The sequence below is a fragment of the Halichoerus grypus genome, chromosome 1 (assembly GCF_964656455.1).
Source record: "Halichoerus grypus chromosome 1, mHalGry1.hap1.1, whole genome shotgun sequence".
Taxonomy (NCBI): domain Eukaryota; kingdom Metazoa; phylum Chordata; class Mammalia; order Carnivora; family Phocidae; genus Halichoerus; species Halichoerus grypus.
Genome location: NC_135712.1, coordinates 114211171 through 114236327, shown reverse-complemented (window position 1 = coordinate 114236327; position 25157 = coordinate 114211171). Strand labels below are relative to the sequence as shown.

Below are 25157 nucleotides of genomic sequence, written 5' to 3'. Positions count from 1 at the left end.
TTACCTTCTTTTTTGAACATTTCTTAAGTTTACTTCAGTGTATGGAGAAGGCTAAGATGCCTGAGATATCCAAGAACCAATTTTTTTTTATGTTTTTTTATTGTTATGTTAATCCCCATACATTACATCATTAGTTTTAGATGTAGTGTTCCATGATTCATTGTTTGTGCATAACACCCAGTGCGCCATGCAGAACGTGCCCTCCTCAATACCCATCACCAGGCTAACCCATCCCCCCACCCCTCTCCCCTCTAGAACCCTCAGTTTGTTTTTCAGAGTCCATCATCTCTCATAGTTCGTCTACCCCTCTGATTTCCCCCCTTCATTCTTCCCCTCCTGCTATCTTCTTCTTTTTTTTTTTTCCTTAACATATATTGCATTATTTGTTTCAGAGGTACAGATCTGAGATTCAACAGTCTTGCACAATTCACAGCGCTTACCAGAGCACATACCCTCCCCAGCGTCTATCAACCAGTCACCCCATCCCTCCCACCCCACCCCCCACTCCAGCAACCCTCAGTTTGCTTCCTGAGATTAAGAATTCCTCATATCAGTGAGGTCATATGATACATGTCTTTCTCTGTTTGACTTATTTCGCTCAGCATAATACCTTCCAGTTCCATCCACGTCGTTGCAAATGGCAAGATCTCATTCCTTTTGATGGCTGCATAATATTCCATTGTATATATATACCACTTCTTCTTTATCCATTCATCTGTCGATGGACATCTTGGCTCTTTCCACAGTTTGGCTATTGTGGACATTGCTGCTATAAACATCGGGGTGCACATACCCTTTCGGATCCCTACTTTTGTATCTTTGGGGTAAATACCCAGTAGTGCAATTGCTGGATCATATGGTAGCTCTATTTTCAACTTTTTGAGGAACCTCCATACTGTTTTCCAGAGTGGCTGCACCAGCTTGCATTCCCACCAACAGTGTAGGAGGGTTCCCCTTTCTCCGCATCCCCGCCAACATCTGTCATTTCCTGACTTGTTAATTTTAGCCATTCTGACTGGTGTGAGGTGGTATCTCATTGAGGTTTTGATTTGGATTTCCCTGATGCCGAGCGATATTGAGCTCTTTTTCATGTGTCTGTTGGCCATTTGGATGTCTTCTTTGGAAAAATGTCTGTTCATGTCTTCTGCCCATTTCTTGATTGGATTCTTTGTTCTTTGGGTGTTGAGTTTGATAAGTTCTTTATAGATTTTGGATACTAGCCCTAGAGAGACCAGAAATGGACCCTCAACTCTATGGTCAACTAATCTTTGACAAAGCAGGAAAGAATGTCCAATGGAAAAAAGACAGTCTCTTCAACAAATGGTGTTGGGAAAATTGGATAGCCACATGCAGAAGAATGAAACTGGACCATTTCCTTACACCACACACAAAAATAGACTCCAAATGGTTGAAAGACCTCAATGTGAGACAGGAGTCCATCAAAATCCTAAAGGAGAACACAGGCAGCAACCTTTTCGACCTCAGCCGCAGCAACTTCTTCCTAGAAACATCGCCAAAGGCAAGGGAAGCAAGGGCAAAAATGAAGTATTGGGACTTCATCAAGATAAAAAGCTTTTGCACAGCAAAGGAAACAGTCAACAAAACCAAAAGACAACTGACAGAATGGGAGAAGATATTTGCAAAAGACATATCAAGAACTGATTATTATTTTTATGGCCAAGACATCAAATCAGAATTGGGTCACATCATTATTGACCCTCTCTATCTTTAAATTGTCACTTCCCCAACATCTTCATAGACAGTTTAGAAATATTGAGCCATTTCACTTTGTGAAAAGTCCTATAGAATAGGTGGCACCACAGGGGTGGAAACGGTAGCACAGAGCACTTGAAAGGCATTTCTCCAAGGTTGCACAGCTAGTGAGAAGTCCTGGCGGGATCTGAGCCCAGGCAGCTTAGCTCCCTCAAAGCCACAGCTCCACCCGTGTCTCATCCGCTGCAGGGGCAGCCTTTTGGCCACACCACATCTCTGCAATACTCACCTCTGAGGTAGGGTGGGGAGGGAAGTCAGACTAGAAAAGTAAATACATTCTAATGAGCCACTTTTTCTCGTCTCTACAAAACACAGCAGTTCTGGTGACAGATTTGGTAGACTCAAAAGCAGAAATGACCTGTTCAAACACACTTTTCTTTGAGTATGAAATTTCAGAACCAGGTAGGCATGGTCTTTGAGCATTTTTTTTTTTTTTAAAGATTTTATTTATTTGACAGAGAGAGACACAGCGAGAGAGGGAACACAAGCAGGGGTAGTGGGAGAGGGAGAAGCAGGCTTCCCGCTGCGCAGGGAGCCTGATGTGGGGCTCGATCCCAGAATTCTGGGATCATGACCTGAGCTGAAGGCAGACGCCCAACGACTGAGCCACCCAGGCGCCCCTGAGCAATTTTTATAGTGATGGTGTTTGGTCAATTTCTCTTTTCTTTTTTTATTGAAGAATAACGGACATAATACTGTATTGGTTTCAGGTGTACAACGTAGTGATTCAATATTTACATACATTTCTAAATGGTCACAACATGAAGTCTAGTTACCACCTGTCACCATATAAAGTTGTAACAGTATGTTTGACTATGTTCCCTATGCTGTACATTATGGCCTCGTGTCCTTTTTTTATTTTATAACTGGAAGACTGTACTTCTTAATCCTCTTCACCTATTTTTTCCATTCCCCTACCCAGAAGTGGGATTGCTGGATCATATGGTAGTTCTATTTTTTAATTTTTTGAGGAGTCTCTATACTGTTTTAATAGTGACTGAAACAATTTCTATTCCCAACAGTGCACAAAGCTTCCCTTTTCTTCACATCCTTGTCAACACTTGTTATTTCTGATCTTTTCAATAACAGCCATTCTGACAGGTGTGAATATCTCATTGTGGTTTTGATTTGCATTTTCCAGGTGGTTAGTGAGGCCATACATCTTTTCATGGGCCAGTTGGCTGTCTGTATGTCTTCTCTAGAAAAATGTCTCTTCATATCCTCTGCCCATTTTTAGTCAGATTTTTTGTTTTTTTTTCATATTGAGTTACAGGAGGTCTTTATATGTTTTGGCTGTATCATTGCAAATATCTTCTAACAGTCAGTCAGCTGTCTTTTCATTTTGTTGATGGTTTCCTCAACTGTGCAAAAGCTTTTCTGTTTGATTTAGTCCCATCTGCTTATTTTAGCTTTTGTTGTCCTTGTCTGCTGAGACAGATGCAAAAGTATCACTAAGACTGATGTCAAAAAGTTTACTACTTTTGTTTTCTTCTAGGACTTGTATGACTTCAGGTCTTACATTTAAATATTTAATCAATTTTGAGTTTATTTTTATGTGTTATAAGAAAGTGGTCCATTCCCTCTACCCACTTTGTTGAGAGTTTTTTATCATAAATGGGTATTTTTTCTCTATTTTGTCAAATGTTTTTTCTCCATCTATTGAGACAATCATATGATTTTCATCCTTCATCTTGTTAATGTGTTGTATCACACTGATTTGCAACCATCCTTGCATCCTTGGAATAAATACCACTTGATAATAGTGTATGATCCTTTTAATGTATTTTGAATTGGGTTTGCTAACATTTTATTAAGAATTTTTGCACCTATGTTCATCAGAGATACTGGCCTATAATGTTTTCTTTCTTTCTTTTCTTTCTTTCTCTTTCTTTTTTTTTCTTTCTTTCCTCTTTTTCTTTCTTTCCTTTCCTTTCTTTTTCTTTCCTTCTTTCTTTCTCTTTCTTTCTCTTTCTTTTCTTTCTTTCTTTCTTCTTTCTCTCTCTCTCTCTCTCTCTCCTTCCTTCCTATTTTGTCTGGTTTTTATTATTAGGGTCATGCTGGCCTTGTGAAATGAGTTTGGAAATGTCCTTCCTTTTTTTTGTAATAGCTGAGAAGGATAAGTATTAACTCTTCTTTAAATGTTTGGTAGAATTTACCTGTGAAGCCATCTAGTCCTGAACTCTCGTTTATTGGAAGTTTTTTTGGATTTCTGATCAAATTTCATTACTAATAACTGGTCTGTTCAGACTTTGTTTCTTCCTAGTTCAGTCTTGGAAGAATTTTATGTTTTTAGGAATTCATCCATCTCTTCTAAGTTGTCTAATTTGTTGGCATCTATTGTTCACAGTGGTCTCTTATGATCCCTGTATTTTTCTAGTGTCAGTTGTAAATTCTTTTTCATTTCTGATTTTATTTATTCGGGCCTACTCTTTTTTCTTGATGAGTCTGGCTAAAGGTTTACCAACTTTATCTTTGCAGAGAACCAGCTCTTAGTTTCACTGATCTTTTCTTTCTTTATGTGTACGTATGTATTGTGTAACAATTTCATTTACATCCTTTCTGATCTCACTATTTTTTCCTTCTACTAACTGGGCTTTGTTTGTTCTTCTTTTTCTAGTTCCATTAGGTATAGATTTAGATTGCTTATTTGAACTTTTTCCAGTTTCTTGTGTGGGTCTATATTGCAACAAACTTCCCTCTTAGAGCTGCTTTTGCTGCATTCCATAAATTTTGGAGCATTGTGTTTTCGTTTTCATTTGTCTCAATATGTTTTTCATTTCCTTTTTGATTTTTTTCAATGACCCAGTGGTTGTTGAGCAGCACATTGTTTAGCCTCCCCATCTGTGTTTTTTCCAGTTTTCTTTTTGGAACTTATTTCTAATTTTGTACCATCATGGTTGGGGAAAATGCTGAATATAATTTCAATCTTCTTAAGTTTATTTAGATTGTCTTATCATGTTAGTGGCCTAACATGATCTATCCTGGAAAATGATCCATGTGCCCTTGAGAAGAAAGTGTATTCTGCTTTTTTTAGTTGGAATGTTCTGTAAATCCATCTGGTCTAATGTGCCATTTAAGGCCAATGTTTCCTTATTACTTTTCTGGCTGATATATCCATTGATATGGATAGTGGCGTGTTAAAGTCCCCTACTATTATTGTTTTACCGTGAATTCTCCCCCGCCCCTTGTGTCTGTTAATATTTGCTTTACATATTTAGGTGCCTCTATGTTGTGTGCATAAATATTTATAAGTGTTACATGTTCTTGTTGGATTGATTCCCTTATCATTATGTAATGCCCTTCTTTGTCTCTTTACAGCCTTTGTTTTAAAGTTTTATTTTGTCTGATATATTGCTATCCCAGCTTTCTTTTCATTTCCATTTATATGGAATATCTTTTTCTATCCTTTCACTTTCAGTCTGTGTGTGCTTTTAGAGCTGAAATGAGTCCCTTTTAGACAGCATATAGATGGGTCTTGCTATTTTATCCATTCAGCCACCCTGTATCTTTTGATTGGAGCATTTAGTCCATTTACATTTAAAGTAATTGCTGATAGATATGTTATTATTGCCATTTTGTTCATTTTTTTTTTTCCTGGTTGCTTTTGTAGTTCTTCTCTGTTCTTTTCTTGCTCTCTTCCCTTGCGATTTGAGGATGTTCTTTAGTATTATGTTTGGATTCCTTTCTATTTTTTGTATATCTATTATAGGGTCCCAGAGGTCTTTTAAACTAGCTAATTTTTCTTTTACATTTATAATTATTTCATTCCATGCTGAAAGATATATGACATAAGCATGATGAAAAACAAATTTCAATGTAAGCATTTTTGTGTGGAGACGAGTATGTATAGTCACTTTAAGTTCCAACTTCTATTTCTTGAAGTTCCAATATATAATACTCATGCAAGCACACTGAGATAAAGAATAAATATCTGAAGTCTGGAGTTTTTTACCTATAGAAATATGATCAATCAGATTCACACGTCCATTTGTCACTAGAATATTTAGAGATTTAGTAACCAAATATCCCTTTTCTTTTTTTTTTTTTAAAGACTTTATTTATTTGAGAGAGTGAGCAAGAGTGTGAGCATGAGCAGAGGGGGGAGGGGCAGAGGGAGAGGGAGAAGCAGACTCCCCACTGAGCAGGGAGCCTGACATGGAGCTCAATCCCGGGACCCTGGGATCATGACCTGAGCTGAAGGCAGACGCTTAACCGACTGAGCCACCCAGGTGCCCCCATCCTCATTTTCTTAATTTTTTTTTTTTTCTGTTCAATGTGGGTGATTTCCACTATTGTGTCTTTCAGATATGTTCTGTATCCTCTATTCTGTTTATTCTCTCTCATGTATTTTTTACTTGTTATTATATGCTTCAGTTCTGATTGGTACTTTCTTATATTTTCTATCTCTTTATTGAACTTCTCAGTGTGTTCATATATTCTTCTCCTGAGTTTGGTAAGCATATTTATGACCATTACTTTGAACACTTTACTGGGTAGACTGCTTATCTCCCTTTCATTTAGCTCTATTTCTGAGGGTTTTGTCTTATTCTTTTGTTAGGAACATATTTCTCTATCTCTTCATTTTGCCTAGCTCTCTGTTTCTTTATATGTATTAGTTACATCTTAGGTATGTCTTCCAGTCTTAAAGGAGTGGCCTTATGTAGGAGATGTCCCATGGTACCCAGAAGCACAATTCCCTCTGGCAACCAGAGCCAGGTGCTGAGATATCCCCTATGTGGGCTGCATGCTCCCTCCTATTGGCAGGGCTGTGACTACTGCTAGCATGTTGCTGTATGGGGCTGGTTTCCAGCCCAGCAGGCTGCAAGGCCTGACCATGATAGCTGTCAGCTCATTGGTAGGTGGGGTTATCATCATGATGGCTATGAGGCCCAGCAGGACTGTATAGGGCTCTTAGTGGGGAATGCATCCTGGCATTGATAGTCTAGAGGGAGCATTCCAAAATGGCGCCCACAAGCACCAGGATCAGCCACTGAACGAGATGGCAGAAATGGCTGCTATCAATGTCTCAGTCCCTGGGGAGAGGCCCAGATGCCTCTTGCCTCTCTGGCAGGTGGTCCAAGACTAGCAAGTGGGCTCCTTTACTGTGTGCTTTTTGATCTGGTCTTTTTGTGCTGGTTACCAAATTAAGTGAGCCTGTGCCTGAGACTTTAAGAGAAGATTTATCTTTTCCTATAGTTCTATAGTTTTGCTGGATGTATTCCCTGTTGGGTTTCAAAGCCAGGTGTTTTGGGGGCTCATCTTTCCTGTGTGGAATCTAACGGTTGGGATCCTGATATGGAGCTTGAATCTCTTGCTCTTCAGAAAGAAATACCTTTGTGATCCCTTCTGACCATAAAAGGCCACACTTGGGTTGTGGTTTTTCTCCTTATCAAGAACATATCCGTTTCTTCTACCCATCTCGTGCTATCCTTTGTTGTAGAGGCTCTGTTCATCCAGTTTTTAGGTCCCTTGCAGACGGAATTATTCCATATATAGTTGTAGATTTGTTGTGTCTGTGAGAAGTGAGCTCAGGATCTTCTAATACCACCATCTCACACTGGTGTTTGGTTTATTTCATTTATTTTTGCTCAGCAAGTTTTGTGAATTATAAACAACTAATTCATGTGTGACATTAGCATGAATATTAAAAATGTTAACTCTAATTTTAAACTTGAGTCAGTTTACATATTTAGTAAACATAATGAGGTAGGTAAATAATTCACAAAAAATTCTGCGGCAAGAATTCTTGTGACATAAACACAACTCATGAAGAAGATGCTTTTCATAGGCTTCCCCAACCTTCCTTCCTGGGAAACTGAACCAAGGAAAGATCATGTTTATGAAAGGAAGTGTTGAGATCTCTGCCATCCTCCTATGGTCCAACAGACCTGCTGGACCAAAAAGAAAACACATCTGCCCCCTTCTGGCTGGGTAGTGGTACTGATGTTGGAACTTTGTGAGAGAACAGGGAGAGAATTAGCAGAGGCAAAAGTAAGTTTAAATTCCCAAGAGTAAACATTTTTGAAATGGCAAGTCTTAAAAATGATTACATTTTGGTGGAAGCACCTATCTTAGTTCACTTGGGCTGCTCTAACAAAATATCATAGACTGGGTAGCTTATAAACAACAGAAATTTATTTCTCAAAATTCTGGAGGCTGGGAAGTGCAAGATCAAGGCACCAGCAAATTTTGTGTCTGGTAAGGCCCCACTTCCTGGTTCACAGACAACTCTTTTCACTGCATCCTCACATGGTGGAGGGGAATGGGGATTTCTCTGCATTTAGATTAGTAATTATGACCTGGGGAAATGATCCCAAGAACCTAAGACATGATCAAGTTTACAGATTATTTATTTTCTCTTGGGCACTTTTTGAAAAATTTACGACTATATAGACCTTTGACATTAAAATAATACAAAAATAATTGAGAATAAAATTGAAATACAAATTAAAGCCTTCTACAGTAAAATTTAAAAGGGGAATTTTGTTTTGATTTTTATATTGATAGATCAAGTTGCTGAAGATTTTTTTAAGTTAATATATATTCTTAAAATATAACATTAGTTATTTTTTAAACTTCAGTTAAAATACTATTCTGGGGCATCCGAAATAGTAGATATTTTTAAAATGGATGATTAGTAGGATATACAGTGTTCCTAGAAATGAACGGCTTTCTCCCAAACTTTTTATCAATTTAATGAAAATATCTCCAAAGTGTTTAGTCATTTCCCTACCTCCTCAAGTATTTATCCAAAATGTTTCAGAAAAAGAAATTAGCTAAATATATTTTTAAATATAGTTGAATTTCTTCTGTGATACTATAAACACTGTGTAGTTTTCATCATGTTGAAACAAGAAAAATAATGCAAATATTTCATAATGGTTCAGTAAATACATTATAATGAAACCTCCTGACACAATCTTATTGCCACCTTTAAGGGATATGGTTACAAATACTTTTGGAAAAATCATAAAATGTTTATAATATAATATGAATAATTATAATGTGGATAATTTTTTTTTATTTTTTAATATTTCATTTATGTATTTGACAGAGAGAGAGATAGCAAGAGCAGGAACACAAGCAGGGGGAGTGGGAGAGGGAGAAGCAGGCTTCCTGCTGAGGAGGGAGCCCGATGTGGGGCTTGATCCCAGGACCCTGGGATCATGACCTGAGTTGAAGGCAGACACTTAACTGACTGAGCCACCCAGGCGCCCCTGGATAATTTTGTTTTTAAAAAGTCTGAAAAACCTAGAGGAAATACTAAAATGTAAGCAATATTTCCTCTTCAACTTTTCTATAATAAATGTATAATAGATTTTAATAACCTGAATAAGTTGAAAAAAATAATAAAAATAGAAGTGCCACTGCACCACACACTTAAAAATGGTTAAAATGGTAAATTTTATGTTGTATTTTGTAACAAAGAGAAGAAAAAAAGAAGCCAAGAATCACTGTAATTTGAAGGCATCTATAGTAGCAACAAATTCCCCTATTTACATTTAAAACTCCCAATACCACTAAATTAAAAACATAATGTGTGTTTGTTATGATGACCTTGCAAAATTGAATAAAAATTAATCTATGGAAAAAAACCTCAGAACCGATAGTACCCTCTTGTAGTGAATCTGTAAGTAAAAAGACCTTCTGAGTTCATCAGACAGATAGTTTATGCACACTCTTCCAAGTTCAATTCTCTTAATAGGCTTTAATTACTGGCTCTTGTGGTATACTGTGTTGACTAGTTTCATGAGTTTCTTGGTTACTTAGGATCTGGTTAGTTGTGTGGGCACAATATGAACTCAAATCCAATGACTATGAAGGACTCAGCCATTCCTATTCAGCACCTTGGCACCTTTATAGTTTGCTGTCACATGTGCTGGGATTAGAAAAACTATCCTAAAAGTCACTATACTAGTTTTCCACTAATAAGATAAACAAAGATCTATTACAATGGGATAACATATACAGATATCTATAGCTTCACAGTGTCTTTTATTATTAGAACTGTACATGTAATGTACACATTTTTTAAAAGATTTTATTTATTTGAGAGAGAGAGAGATAGAGACAGAGCATGAGCAGTGGGGAGGAGGCAGAGGGAGAGGGAGAAGCAGACTCCCCACTGAGCAGGGAGCCCGACATGGGGCTCCATCCCGGGACCCTGGGATCATGACCTGAGCCGAAGGCAGACGCTTAACCGACTGAGCCACCCAGGTACCCTATAATGTATTCATTTAATTATGAATTAACATGGAATCAATCATACAAAAAATTGAGAAGTGAAGCCTTTTCACTATGAACAAATGATGTTTTGGCAAAATCTAATTGATTTTATATTATCCTTTTTGTAATCTACATGAATATATTTCTTATTTTATTCATGCTATGACCTTCCAAACAAAGGGTATATGAAGGAATATTTTCTTCTTTTCAACAAATGTTAGGGATTGTAAAGGTCAGCTTCTGGCTTTATTTTAAAATAAAAACATGAGACTGAATGGAAGCAAGCTGATATCTACAGTCCATAGATAAATTTTATTAAATATATTAAATTAGGTTAAGTGGTTTAAAGAGACTATCAGGTCTCTCTCAATTTTAGCTTTCAGGAAAATTGTTTTTGTCATTTTGGAGTATAAAAATATTGGAAGAACAATATTCTCGTGAGGTTTCTAGAATACATTTAAGGAAACATTACCATGTAAATTGTATCTGGACTATTAACAGATAATGTCTTATTGTATTATTATCTGTCTAGTCTTCTGGTATTGAAAATTATAATAAAGAAGGAGATCATGTGGCCTATGATTAAATCACTTTGACAAGAAATCTTACATTTACTAAGATAGACTTCCTTTGAATTGGTGTTATCCGCAAACACAATAACAAAAAATTCAAGCAGTCATGGAGTACTCATGTCATGAAAAGTAAGGATTCCTTCTGCCCCAAACCCCATTTTTAATCTCTAAAGGTACCACTGATACCAGATTTTTTGTCTTCCAGGAGACATTCTAAGAACCAATCTAATATGTACACCTTGTATCTTAGTCCATCTGTGCTGCTATAACAAAAATACCTTATAAACAACAAACATTTATTTTTCACAGTTCTGGAGGCTGGAAGTCCAAGATCAAGATGCCAGCCTGATGTGGTGAGGGCCCTCTCCCCAGATGCAGACTTATCGTAACCTCACATAGTGGAAGGGGCAAGGGATCTTTCTCTGGCCTCTTCCATAAGGGCACTAATCCCATTCATGAGGGTACCATCCTCATGAACTCAGCACCTCCCAAAGGTCCCACCATCCAACACTATCACATTGGGCATTAGGACTCAACATACCAATTCTGAAGGGACACAAACATTATCTATAGCATCTTATAATACAAATGACAGTCTTCCATATGAGTTTGTGTATCTGTTTTTAAACCTACTAAAGTCTTCTTATTGATTACATTTCAATTGATATAAACCTTGTTCTTTTTAATGACTGCAACATATTTTCTTTAACTGGCCAGTTAATGGAAATTTAAATTCTTTAAAAATTTCTGCTATTTCAAAAAATGTGCAAATAAATATATGTGTATTTATTTCTGTGGGATATACTCCTGGAAGCAGAACAGCGGGATCAAAGTCTCATGCTGCTTATTTTGATAGCTATAGTCGAATTATATAACAAAAAAGAAAAATCAGTTTGCAATCCTGGCAATAATGTATACACTTCCCAACAGAGTTTTTATCAAAATTTTGTCATTATTAAATCTCAGTCAAAGAAAACTTGTAGTTTTATTTTTCGTTGATGAGGTTGAGTAATTTTTTGTTTGAAAGTCATTTGTATGTCCTTTTTCACAAACTGCCATTTGTCCATTTTTATCTATTAGCTTTTCTTCTTTTCAATTTGAGTTCTTTTTATGAAGTTTAGTAGAACTTTATTAAATGATGAAATATTTTTGAAATGTGTCATTGGTCCTTATTGGAATTCGCCATGCAATATTTTGTTTTGTGTAGTCAAATTTTAGCTACTTTCGTTTTTATCATCTCTCCTTAATCCTGAAGAATAAGAACTATAAAGTTAAATGTTCATTACGACATGCAAGACGAGTCTGGCCAGGTAGAAATCCTCCTGCGGAACAGAGACGCAGAGGTGGGCTAGAGGAGCCCCAGCAACGCGCCTTCTTCCCGCAGGAGGCGCTAGAAAGCGGGGCAGGGAGGGCCGCGAAACACAGCCAGTCCTCCCAGAGCACACACCTCCCTACCGGTCCTACTGAGTCTCCCGGCGAACCCGCGCCGGGAGCCCCGAAACTCCGGCACCACCTGAGGATGCAGCGCGCGGCACAGCGGGCCGGCCACTCTCGGCCCAGGACGCCGCCCGTCCCCGCGTCCGCCAGCTCCCGGCCTCCCCTCACCACCCAGCTCCGCGCCCCCTCCTCCGGGACCCCGCTCCTCGCCCGCCGCCCGGCCCCACTCACCGCCTGGCCCGCTGTCTACGCACCCGCGACGCCAAGCCCGGGGTCTAAGTTTCCCCGCGGAGCGGAGTAAAGAGTAGGGGCGGGGAAGCAGAGAAGGAAGAGGAGGACTTTTCAAATTAAAAACAAACTGGAGCCCGGAGGGGAGGGGGCGGTGCGGGGCTCAGGGCGTGGTCCCGACTCGCCCGGACCCTCCCCCAGGGCGAGCGGCCGCGCGGGCCTCGGACCCCGCCCCCCGCGCTTGGCGCTGGGCCGCTGCGGGTCGGTCGTCCCGGGAGGCGCGGGGCGCCGCTGGCGTGGGCGTCCGAACGAGAGAGGAGGGGGAGGGGGACACGGAGAGAAAAGTTGTCACAGCTCTAGTGTGAGGTGAAGAGAAAGGTAAGGGCCTGTCGACGGGTGCCTCTAACCAAGGAGGCAGGTTCACAGCCTGTGAGGAGTTTTGCTGACAGAGATTACTGTGCGTGGAAAGGAAAAGAAACCACTGTTTCGCAAGAGCCCGGTTAATTTGCATCTGCTCCCACCCCCCAGACCCTGGCTTGGAGAATTGGCCTTGGCATTGCAATGCTAGCTGGAAACACTCAGGCGCAGGCACAGGCATTCTGGTTTTTTTTTCCTCACAGGATTGGGGTTTGGAGGCAGCAAGGTGGGGACTTGAGAGCTGGGGAGGGGAGCCTGTGTTTTCGAACACTGGGGGAAAAAATGCCATTTGTTAATAACCATTGTTGAGCACAAATCTTTTTTTTCAGACTCCTGGCATTCAGCACTGGGGTGGTCCATGGGGAGAAGCACAATTCACTGACCAGAGCTGGTGGAGTCTAAAAAGGTCCCTAATGTTATAGAAAAAAAAAAAAAATCATAATTGGGCAGAAATAAATTAGATTAAGCTCTGAAGAGTACTTGGCAGTGCTCCACTATGGGAGAAGTTTGGATGGGGGAGGGCATATGGGAGTGGAGTTCTGGAATTTTCCATTTTTCTTTGCATGCTATTTGTATGTATGTGACAATAAATTTTAAAAATCCTACTGTATATATCATTAACACAGGACATTTCTCAACTGTAGAAATAAATAAAACTAAGAAATAGCCACCAAGCTGTGGTAATCCAAACTCAAGTCTTAAAGACATGATGCAGTGATGTTCCAACTTGAATAAGTTAGGTGATAACAACTGCACTGATTGCTTTTATGTTGCCACAATCCACTTGAAGTTAATATTATATCATTTAGTACAAAATTAAGAAATTCCCAACGGTACACTTCAGTTCCTCAATCCTTTGTGTCACCATTCACAAGTTTATGAGATACAAACTCCATATACATTGTTAAAATTTTGGCTTACACATTTGACAAAATACAGCATCCTTTTTTGATTAAAACTCTCCACAGTGTAGGGAAAGAGGGAACAAACCTCAATATCATAAAAGCCACCTATGAAAAGCCCACAGTGAACATCATTCTCAATGGGGAAAAACTGATTGCTTTTCCCCTAAGGTCAGGAACATGACAGGGTTGCCCATTCTCAACACTGTTGTTCAACATAAAGTCCTAGCCATAGTAATCAGACAACAAAAAGAAATAAAAGACATTCAAATTGGTAAAGAAGAAGTCAAACTTTCACTCTTCGCAGATGACATTATACTTTATGTGGAAAACCCAAAAGACTCCACCCCAAAATTGCTAGAACGCATACAGCAATTCAGCAATGTGGCAGGATACAAAATCAATGCACAGAAATCAGTTGCATTTCTATACATTAACAATGTGACTGAAGGAAGAGAAATTAATGAATTGATTCCATTTATAATTGCACCAAAAACCTTACAATACCTAGGAATAAACCTAACCAAAGCGGTAAAAGAGCTAAACTCTGAAAACTACAGAACACTTATGAAAGAAATTGAGGAAGACACAAAGAGATGGAAAAAAATTCCATGCTCATGGATTGAAGAATAAATATTCTTAAAATGTCTATGCTACTCAGAGCAATCTACATATTCAATGCAATCCCTATTAAAATACCATAGACTTTTTCACAGAGCTGGAACGAATAATCCTAAAATTTGTATGGAACCAGAAAAGACCCCAAATAGCCAAAGGAATGTTGAAAAACAAAACCAAAGCTGGGGGCATCGCAATGCCTGACTTCAAGCTATATTACAAAACTGTGATCATCAAGACAGCATGATGCTGGCACAAAAACAGACATATAGATCAGTGGAACAGACTAGAGAACCCAGAAATGGACCCTCAACTTTATGTTCAACTAATCTTTGACAAAGCAGGAAAGAATATCCAATGGAAAAAGAACAGTCTCTTCAATAAGTGGTACTGGGAAAATTGGACAGCCACATGCAGTAGAATGAAATTGGACCATTCTCTTATACCACACACGAAGATAAACTCAAAATGGATGAAAGACCTCAATGTGAGACAGGAATCCATCAAAATCCTAGAGGGGAACATAGGCAGCAACCTCTTCAAACTCAGCCACAGCAACTTCTTGCTAGACATGTCTCCAAAGGTAAGGGAAACAAAGGGAGAGTTAACTATTGGGATTTCATCAAGATAAAAAGCTTGTGCATGGCAAAGGAAACAGTCAACAAAACCAAAGACAACTGACAGAATGGGAGAAGATATTTGCAAATATCTTATCAGATAAAGGGTTAGTATCTACGATCTATAAAGAACTTATCAAACTCAACACCCAAAAAACAAATAATCCAGTCAATAAATGGGCAGAAGACATGAACAGACATTTCTGCAAAGAAGACATCCAAATGGCCAACAGACACATGGAAAATGCTCAACATGACTTGTCATCAGGGAAATACAAATCAAAACCACAATGAGATACCATGTCACACCAGTCAGAATGGCTAAAATTAACAAGACAGGAAACAACAAATGTAGGTAAGGATTTGGAGAAAGGAGAACCCTCTTACACTGTTGGTGGGAATACAAGCTGGAATAGCCACTCTTGAAAACAGTATGAAAGTTTCTCAAAAAGTTGAAAATAGAGCTACCCTACAACCCAGCAATTGCAATACTAGGTATTTACCCCAAAGATACAGATGTGATGAAATGAAGGGGCACCTGCACCCTAATGTTCATAACAGCAATTTCCACAATAGCCAAACTGTGGAAGGAGCCTAGATGTCCATCAACAGATGAATGGATAAAGAAGATGTGGTATATATATACAATGGAATATTACTCAGCCATCAGAAAGGATGAATACTTACCATTTACATTGATGTGGATAGAACTGGAGGGTATTATGTTAAGTGAAATGAGTCAATTGGAGAAAGACAATTGTCATATGGTTTCACTCATATGTGGAATATAAGAAACTGCAGATGATCGTAAGGGAAGGGAGGGAAAACTGAATGTGAAGAAATCAGAGAGGGAGAGAAACCATGAGATACTCTTAACTATGAGAAACAAACAGGGTTGCTGAAGGAGTAACTGGGTGATGGGCATTAAGGAGGGCACGTGATGTGATGAGCACTGGGTGTTATTGGCAACTGATGAATTGCTGAACACTACATCTGGAACTAATGATGTATTATTTGTTGGGTAATTGAATTAAAATAAAATAAAATAAAATTTGGCCTTACAGAGTTAGTTGTATTTTATAGATATTAAGACAAGGTGAAAAATAACTTTTATATTTACCCCTATGTGCACAATTCCACATGACTTCATTCTTTCTTGGACATTTGAGTTTTATATAGTGTCACCTCCCATCCAGGGTGAAGAGTTTCCTTTTGCATATCTTAAAGTGCAAATCTGCTGGCAATAAATTCTTTCAGCTTCTATTAATCTGAAAATATATTTATTCTGCCTTCATTTTTAAATGTCATTCCTAACACGTTAAAGACATAACTTTTATCTCCATTTTTGTCTGATGGCAGTAAGCTATCATTGCTTTTAAGATATCTTTTTATCTTTGGTTTTCTGCAGTTAGTCTATACTATTTAGTTTTCTTTGTATTTTTCTAGCTTGGGTTCTCTGAGTTTCATGGATATGTCAGTTCACATTTCCCCCCAAATTTGGTTATATTTTAGCAATTTTTCTTTTAAATTTCTTCTCTTATCCATTTTCCCCCCTTATAATTAGGAATCCAACTGAATATATGCTGGAACTCTAGATATTGCCCAACAGATCGCTGAGCTTTGTTTGTGTTTTCATTCTTTTACTCTTTTCTTAAAAGTGGATAATTTCTATGGCTCTGTCTTCAAGTTATTGACCTTTAAATCAATCTGCTATTTAGCCTGTCCGGTGATTTTTTCCATTTTAGGTGTTACATTTTCAGTTCTAATATTTCCATTTGATCCTCCCCCCCACCCCCCAAATTTGTAATACAATATGATTGACTATAGTTACCATGCTTTACATTACATATGCAGGACTTATTTATTTTATAACTAGAAGTTTGTACCTCTTGATCCCTTTCACCCATTGGGCCCACCTTCCAACCCCTCATCTCTGGCAAACACCAATCTTTTCTGTATCTATGTTTTTCTTCATTTTGTTGTTCATTTGTTTTCTTCTTCTAGATTCCACATATAAGTGGAATCATATGGTATTTGTCTTTCTCTGACTTATTTCACTTAGCATAATACCCACAAGTTCTATCCATGTTGTCACAAATGGCAAGAATTCATTTTTTATATGGCTGAATAATATTCCATTGTGTATATATACTACATCTTCTTTATCCATTCATCTATCAATGGACACTTAGGTTGTTTCCATATCTTGCCTATTGTAAGTAATGCTGCAATGAACATGGGGTGCATATGTCTTTTCTTCTTTTTTTTTTTTTTTAAGATTTTATTTATTTGAGAGAAAGAGTGAGCAAATGTGAGAGAGCAAGCATGAGCAAAGGGAGAGGGAGAAGCAGACTCCCTGCTGAGTAGAGAGCGCGATGTGGGGCTCAATCCCAGGACCCTGAGATCATGACCTGAACTGAAGACAGTCGCTTAACCAACTGAGCCACCCAGGTGCTCCTGCATATGTCTTTTCAAAGTAGTGTTTTGTTTTTCTTCAGATATATGCCCATACGTGGAATTGCTGGATCATATGGTAGTTCTATTTTTAATTTTTTGAGGAAACCCCTTACTGTTTTTCATTGTGCTTGTACCAATTTACATTCCCACCAACAGTGCACACAGTTCCCTTTTCTTCACATCCTTGCCAACACTTGTTATTTTTTTGTTTTTTGATGATGGCCATTCTGACAGGTGTGAGGTGATATCACAGTGTGGTGTTGATTTGCATTTCTGTGATGATTAGTGATGAGCATCTTTCCACGTACCTGTTGGCCATCTGTATGTCTTCAGTGGGAAAATGTCAGTTTAGATCCTCTGTTCATTTTGTAATTGGAGTTGTTGTTGTTATTGAGTTGTATAAGTTCTTTATATATTTTGGGTATTAACCCCTTAACAGTTATATAATTTGTAAATATCTTCTCCCATTCAGTAAGTTGCTTCTTTAATTTGTCAATGGTTTCCTTTGCTGTGTGAACCTTTTAGTTTGATGTAGTCCCATTTATTTGTTTTGCTTTTGTTGACATTGCCTTTGATGTCAGATCCGACACTCACTCACACACACCACCACCACCACCACCACCACCACGGAGATGTTAAGAGATGTTTTCTTCCAGAAGTTTTATGGTTTCTGGTTTTATATCCTTTAATACATTCTGAGTTAATTTTTGTGTATGGTGTCAGATAGTAATCTAGTTTCATTCTTTTGCATGTGGATGTCAAGTTTTCCCTACACCATTTATTGAAGAGACTATCTCTTCCCCATAGTATATTCTTGCCTCTTTGTCATAAATTAATTGACCATATATGCTTGGGTTGATTTCTGGACTTTCTATTCTGTTTTATTGATCCATGTGTCTGTTTTTATGCCAATACCACACTGTTTTGAATACTATAGCTTTGTAGTGTAGTTTAAATCAGGGAATGTGATGCTTCCAGCTTTATTCTTCTATCTCAAGATTGTTTTGGTTATTTGGGATTTTTAGGATGTTTGTTCTATTTCTGTGAAAAATGCCACTGGAATTTTGATAGGGATTGCATTGAATCTGTATATTACTTAGGGTGATATGGACATTTTAATGATATTAATTCTTCCAATCCATGAGCACAGCATACGTTTTCATTTATTTGAGTCTTCAATTTCTTTCATCAATGTCTTATAGTTTTCAGAGTATAGGCCTTTGACATTCTTGGTTAAATTAATAACTCGTTATTCTATTCTTTTTGATGCAACTATAATTGGGATTGTTTCCTTAATTTCTCTTTCTGATAGTTTGTTGTTAGTCTATAAAAATGCAATAGATAGCTGTATATTGATTTTGTACGCTGTAACTTTTCTAAATTTGCTTTTTTTTTTTTTTTTTGTAGCTCTACCAGGTTTTATTTGGTGGAGTTTTTAGTGTTCTCGCTCTATATAATCATGTCATCCACAAATAGTGATAGTTTGCTTCTTCCTTCCAATATGGATGACATGTATTTCTTTTCCTGTTTAATTGCTCTGGCAAGGATTCCACTACTCTTTTAATAAAAGTGACAAGAGTGGACATCTTTGTCTTGTTCCTGATTGTAAGGGAAAAGCTTTTAGGTTTTTGTCATTGAGTATGATGTTAGCTGTCGGCTTGTCCTATATAGCCTTTATTATGTTGGGGTACGTTCCATCTATACCCACTTTTTTGAGAATTTTTATCATAAATGAATGTCAGACTTCATTAAATTTGTGCATCTATTGAGATGATCATATGATTTTATTCTTCATTTTGCTAATGTGGCATATCACATTAATTGATATGCAGATGTTGAACCATCCAGGCATCCCTGGAATAAATCCCACTTGATCATGGTGTATAATCCTTTAAATGTATTGTTGAATTTGGCTTGTTAGTATTTTGTAAAAGATTTTTGCATCTATGTTCATCGGGGTACTGGTCTGTAATGTGTGTGTGTGTGTGCGTTGTCCTTGACTGGTTTTGGTATCAAGTTAATGCTGACCTCAGAAAATGAGTTTGGGAGTGTTCCCTTACCTTCAGTTTTTTGGAAGAGTTAAAAAAGATTGGCATTAATTCTTAAATATTTGGTAGAACTTACCAGTGAATCTATTTGGTTCTGAGCTTTTCTGTGTTGGAAGGGTTTGATTACTAAGTCAATCTCTTTATCTTTATTCATTTGTTTAGATTTTCTATTTCTTCATGATTCAGTGTTGGTAGGTTGGAAGTTTTGAGAAATTTAACCATTTTTTCCAGGTTGTATAATTTGTTGGCTTATAACGATTCATAGCTGTCTTTTATGATTCTTTGTATTTCTATGGCATTGATTCTAACTTCTCAGTTTTCATTTTGATTTTATTTACTTAGGCCCTTTCCCTTTTTTTCTTGATCAGTCTGGCTAAAGGTTTACCAATTTTGTCTATCTTTTCAAATAAACATTCTTAGTTTAATTGATCTTCTCTATTGTCTTTTTAATGTATTTCATTTATTTCTGTTCTAATATTTATTATTTCCTTCTACTAACTTTGGGCTTTGTTTTTCTTAATTCTTTTTCTAGTTCCTTTAGGTATAAATTTATGTTGTTTGAGATTTTTCTTGTTTCTGGAGAGAGGCCTTTATTGCTATAAACTTCACTCTTCGTACAGATTTGCTGCACCCCATACATTTTGCTATGTTCCCTTTGTCTCAAGTATTTTTTGGTTTCTTTTTTGACCCATTGGTTTACAGTAGCATGTTGTTTTATCTCCACATATTTGTGACTTTTCGTTTTCTTTTTGTAATTGATTTGTAAATTTATACCATTGTGATCGAAAATGATTCTTGATTGGTTTCAGTCTTCTTAGGCTTACTAAGACTTGTTTTGTGACCTAACATATGATCTATCCTAGAGAATGTTCCACGTGTTCTTGAGAAGAATATGCATTTTGCTACTTTTAGATCAAATATTTTGTATACATCTATTATGTCTATCCAGTCTAATGTGTCATTTAAGGCGAATAACTCTTAATTGATTTTCTCTGTAGATGATTTATCCATTGAAGTAAATGTTGTATTGAAGTCCCCTAATATTATTGTATTGCTGTCTGTTTATTTCTTTTATTTCTGTTAGTATTCACTTTTATATTTAGGTGCTTCTATGTTGGGTACTTAAATATTTACAAATGTTATGTCTTCTTATTGGATTGACTCCTGTATGATTCTATAGTACCCATCTTTGTCTTTTATTACAGTCTTTGTTTTAAGGTCTATTTTTTTTCTAAATTTCTCTTCCCCAGCTTTCTTTTCATTTCCATTTGTATGAAATGTCGTTTTCCTTTCCTTCTCTTTCAGTCAGTGTGTGTCCTTCCATCTGAAGTGACTCTTTTGTAAGCAACATATAGATGGGTCTTGTTTTTTTATCCATTTAGCCACTCTGTATATTTTGATTGTAAAATTTTGTCTATTCACACTTAATTATTTATAGGTATGTACTTATTGACATTTTGTTGTTTTCTTGCTGTTTTGTACTTTCTCTCTTTTCCTTTATTCTTCTCTCCTTTTTTTCCCTTATGGCTTGATAACTCTGTAGTATTATGCTTAGGTTCTTTTTCTCACTGTCCTTTTTGTTTTTTTTTATAAGTATTTGTTTTACGTACAAATTATTGTAGGTATAGTTGTTTTTACTACTTTTGTCTTTTTGACCTTCATACTAGCTTTAAAAATGATTAATTCACCTCCTTTATTATATACTTACCTTTACCAGGGAGTTTTTTGCTTACATATATTTTCTTGTTGCTAATTACTACCCTGTCTTTTCAACTTAAAGCAATCACTTGAACATTTTTTTGTAGGGCTGGTTTTTTGATGGTGAACTCTTTTAGTTTGTATTTGCCTGAAAAAGTTTTTTTTTTTTTTTTTTCCAGCTCTGTAATGATAATCTTGCTAGGCAAGATATTCTTGTTGGGAAGAATTTTTTGGGTTTTTTTTGTTTTTTTTTTCTTTTAGTATCTTTTAGTATTTCTCTTAGTATTCTTTTCTTTAGTATTTTGAATATCATGCCACTTTCTTCTAGCCTGCAAAGTTCTGCTAAGAAATCTGCTGATGGTCTTATGGGGGTTCCCTTATATGTAACAAGTTTTTGTTGTTGTTGTTGTTTTTAAGATTCTCTTTTTATCTTTAACTTTTTTTTAACAAAATTCACATTTTATTTAGGTTGAAATAAACTGTACAAAATTGAGTTTCTTCACCCAAAATAACAGCAATATTTTCTGTATTATTCCTAGATAAACCACAAAACACTTATTTTTGTAGGTTTTCCAGGTTTTGTTTATAAATAAGATGAGGCAGTAGATATAGTCATGGAAAAAGATGAAAGCAGACCTCTGATTCTGTCTTGACCATGAACAGAGGTGTTCAACATCCACCTGCTAAAAAGCTTACGAAGATGTAGGTGTTCAACATATACTTGCTAAAGAGCTTATGAAGATGTAGGCTCAACAAAGGAATGTAAACAGCAACAACCCAATGTGGAACAATGGCAGGCTCTCCCATTCAAACTTTAAGTGTAACTTATTCTTTTAAGTTCATCTGATGAAGACTAAATCTACACTGCAATCCTTGCTGGGCAAGCTTACCTGTTTCTCTCTCTCTCTGGTAACTCCTTTAACTGTCCATTACAGATTTTTAACATACTAACACTACTACTATTCAAACGTCACTCCTGAGATTCATTGCAACATTTTATAAAATGTATTCCTTCCTCCCACACCTCTTCAAAATCTATACCTTTTAAGAACTGATAACTCAATACCTGACAGTTGGATCTAGTGATAATAAATGTTATGTCTAAAATGACTTAATTAAAACAATTCCCAAGTGCCATTAGCAAAGATCTCATAGAATTGTAATGTGGCACTTTCGATGCTATCTTCTGGAAGAGCAGGTATGTCTCCAAAGCATGAGAATTTAAACAGGGGCCATTTAAATAGGCAGGTTATCAATGGCTAATGTACTCAATGAGAGGTTGATAGGTCAAGATATTCAGTGATTAAGTGGCCTACATACACCTGACATCTTTTCTGTAAGGTGTTTTCAAATTTCTTACAGATTTTTCCAAATATCAAACATAAGAGAAAGCCTACTTTAAAAGTCTCTTAGGTACTTTCAATGGTTTCTGAATTATCTGTAGGAAGCTCTGACTTAGTTGTATAGAATTTGATATATGTGCCCACCATTAAATCCAGATCATGTTTTATATCAAAATTTGTTAAGCAAAGCCAAGTTACTTGACCTTTGGTCTGTCAAAGTGTTCCTCAGGTATGCTTTCAGACACTTTCGCCCATTTTCATAGTGTTCATTCTCAACCTTCACCACAGGAAGAATACATAGAACTTTTAGCAATGCGTAAACATTAGGAAAAAACTTGATGTCTGGTAGATGCAGGGCTTAATAAATGATGGATGGAAGCTCTAAATCTATCCCTCTGTTTTTCCACTTGATTCTTCAGCAATGCAACTCAGCTGAGAGTGTGTCAGGATTGGGCAAGTCACTACATGTCAGCATGGTGCTCCTCCGATGTGTTAAATTTGAGCTGTCCCATGACAGAGGATACAAGAGATAAGCATTTAATAGCTTTGAGGTGCTATTCTGAGAATATATCTTTCAGTTCCTGAATAATGTGTCTCACTGTTGGAACACTTAGTTTCTTTATAGTAACTCTCAGAGGTGAGCTGAGATTCCAGGTTACCTTGCCGGGCTCTGTGGAATTTCCCAGGGACTTTCATCTGAATATCAAGTTTAGTTGCCTAATTTGTGGCTTCTTCGAACCAAAATTCATGAGCCACTTCAATATTTTCTATCACTTCATTTAGTGAATGCAGCACTGTCGTCAAGCTACTGGCTGCAAAGAAGACATCTGAGGTTTGCCCTTGGAGATTTTTCCCAAAGCCTCTTGTAAAAGATAGAACATTTTTAAGAACAGCAATGGTAACAATGAAATCAAAATCTGTTACTGCACTACAGAGTACAAAAGCTCTACCAGCTATAGTTATTCCATCTAATATTTGTATCACTATTTATACCATCTAAACAAAACAAGTGCTTGTACGGGGTCCACTAACATTTCAAAACATCATTTCTGCCTGTCCACTGAGAATGGCAGATTTCCTTCAGTTCTTTACCCTTTCCCTCATTGTTCTGAAAGAGGACAGAAATTACATTGTCAAGCTCCAAAAGCAGTTGTGGAGATCAATGGGAAAAAGAACAAAATTCCTCAATTGTTCCTAATGCAACAGATACTCCCACAACAGGCACTGATTTTGCCAACCACATATTTAAGGCACAGGAAGAGCAAAGTGTGTAGACAGCTTGGGGATATTTCTCTAAAAGACTAGAAGCAACATTTTGGAAGAAAACCCACTGGACACAATGTAAGGCTGGCATGACAATACCCCATGTTTAACCCCCACTTCTGAGTTATCGTAGTGTGCAATTTCACAGCCCAAATTTCTGCATCAGCTTCATAAGGCAAGAAGCCCACAAATTCTTCTCTCAGGTTATGAGATTCATCAATAAACCTCACCAACACAGGCAAGTGTTCTTCCCCTGCTATGTCCGCTACGTCATCAGTGGTGATGGAAAAGAAGTGAGAGTCTCTCACTTCCCTGAGGGTTTCCTCCCCAGTGCATCTCTCACAGATGTCTAGTATCTGTTTCTGCTGTGTTTTCGAGCAGAACAATGTGTTAACCACTGTTGTCTCAAAGCGCTTTCTCAGAACCTCTTTGCCAGAATTTATCTGGCACTCCAGTAGTGCTTGAAAGTCACCAGGAGTAAAGAGACCCTCTGGGATTTCATCAGTTTCATGCCCATCCAGAGGTATGTTTTGTTTTCCCATAAGAATTAAAATTTCAAATAAAGATTTTAAGTATTCTTTGTTTTCGTTCTCTTCAAGGGTTAAAGGTAAAATGTCCTCATTCTGTTCTTCACCCCCTTCCTCTGCACTGGGGTTCTGAGCTTTGCTGTTGTTTATTTCTTTATGTTTTGGCTCCTGTTCAGAAGTTTCATCAATTTTTTTTTTCTGTTTCAGTGTCCTGATTTCATCTTCACTCAATTCTTTTATTCGTTTTCTGTGTCCACTATGTGGATTGTTCAAGTGACTGGTAAGATAAAATATTGTTGGTATTGCATTATCTTGAAGAATTGTACTATAAGGACTCTCCCAATGACTTCACAAGTATCTGCTTCAATTAATTTGAGAAATAAAATAACCCAATTATTCTTTCATTTTCTGATGCCTTGGCAAAATGTATAGTTCTACAAATCATAGAGGTCTCAAAGTGTTTGGCACATAATCAATAATGTTTATTTAGTTGATCAGGTGTTTTATCTTCTAAGTCCTCTCTCCTATAATTCTCCACCCACTTCTGGCATCTGGGCAGATCCGGCAGGAACCTGAAGAAGGCCAGGTCCCACTGCGTGCTCTTCTTCATGCAGTTGGAGGCAGCGCAGAAGTTGGGCATAGTCGCCCACCCTCTGGCTGGCCCAGCCCTCCCCTCCCCACCTCCTCAGGGCAGCCCCCTGGCCCATCAAAACTAACTTTTGACATTTTAGTTATGTGCCTTGGTGTGGGTCTCTTTGGGTTCATTGTTTGGAATTTTCTGGGATTCCTGGATCTATATGTCCATTTCTTTCCCCAGGTTTAGGAAATTTTTAGCCATTATTTTTTTAAATATGTTTTCTGCCCCTTTCTTCTTTTTCTGGAACTCCTATGATGCAAATGTTATTCTGTTTGTCTTCCCCTAAGTCCCTTAATATTCATTCATAATATTTTTAAAAATTCTTTTTTCCTTTTGCTGCTTTGTTTGGGTAAGTTCTACTGCCCTGTCTTCCAGATCACTGACTTGTTCTTCT

The 25157-nt window shown here is 37.4% G+C and overlaps 1 protein-coding gene and 1 pseudogene across 3 annotated transcripts in view; both read right to left on the bottom strand.

Annotated features, from left to right (window-relative positions):
• LOC118526746 (phospholipid scramblase 4) overlaps positions 1 to 12354 on the bottom strand; it is a 129051-nt gene extending 116697 nt beyond the window's left edge. For all 3 annotated transcript variants that reach the window (XM_078070731.1, XM_078070747.1, XM_078070759.1), the window contains exon 1: positions 12240 to 12354. The gene's annotated coding sequence lies outside the window, so the exon portion shown is untranslated. The remainder of the gene's footprint in view (positions 1 to 12239) is intronic.
• Positions 12355 to 22402: 10048 nt separating this feature from the next.
• On the bottom strand, positions 22403 to 24766 carry LOC118548029 (52 kDa repressor of the inhibitor of the protein kinase-like; annotated as a pseudogene).
• Between the last annotated feature and the right edge of the window lie 391 nt (positions 24767 to 25157).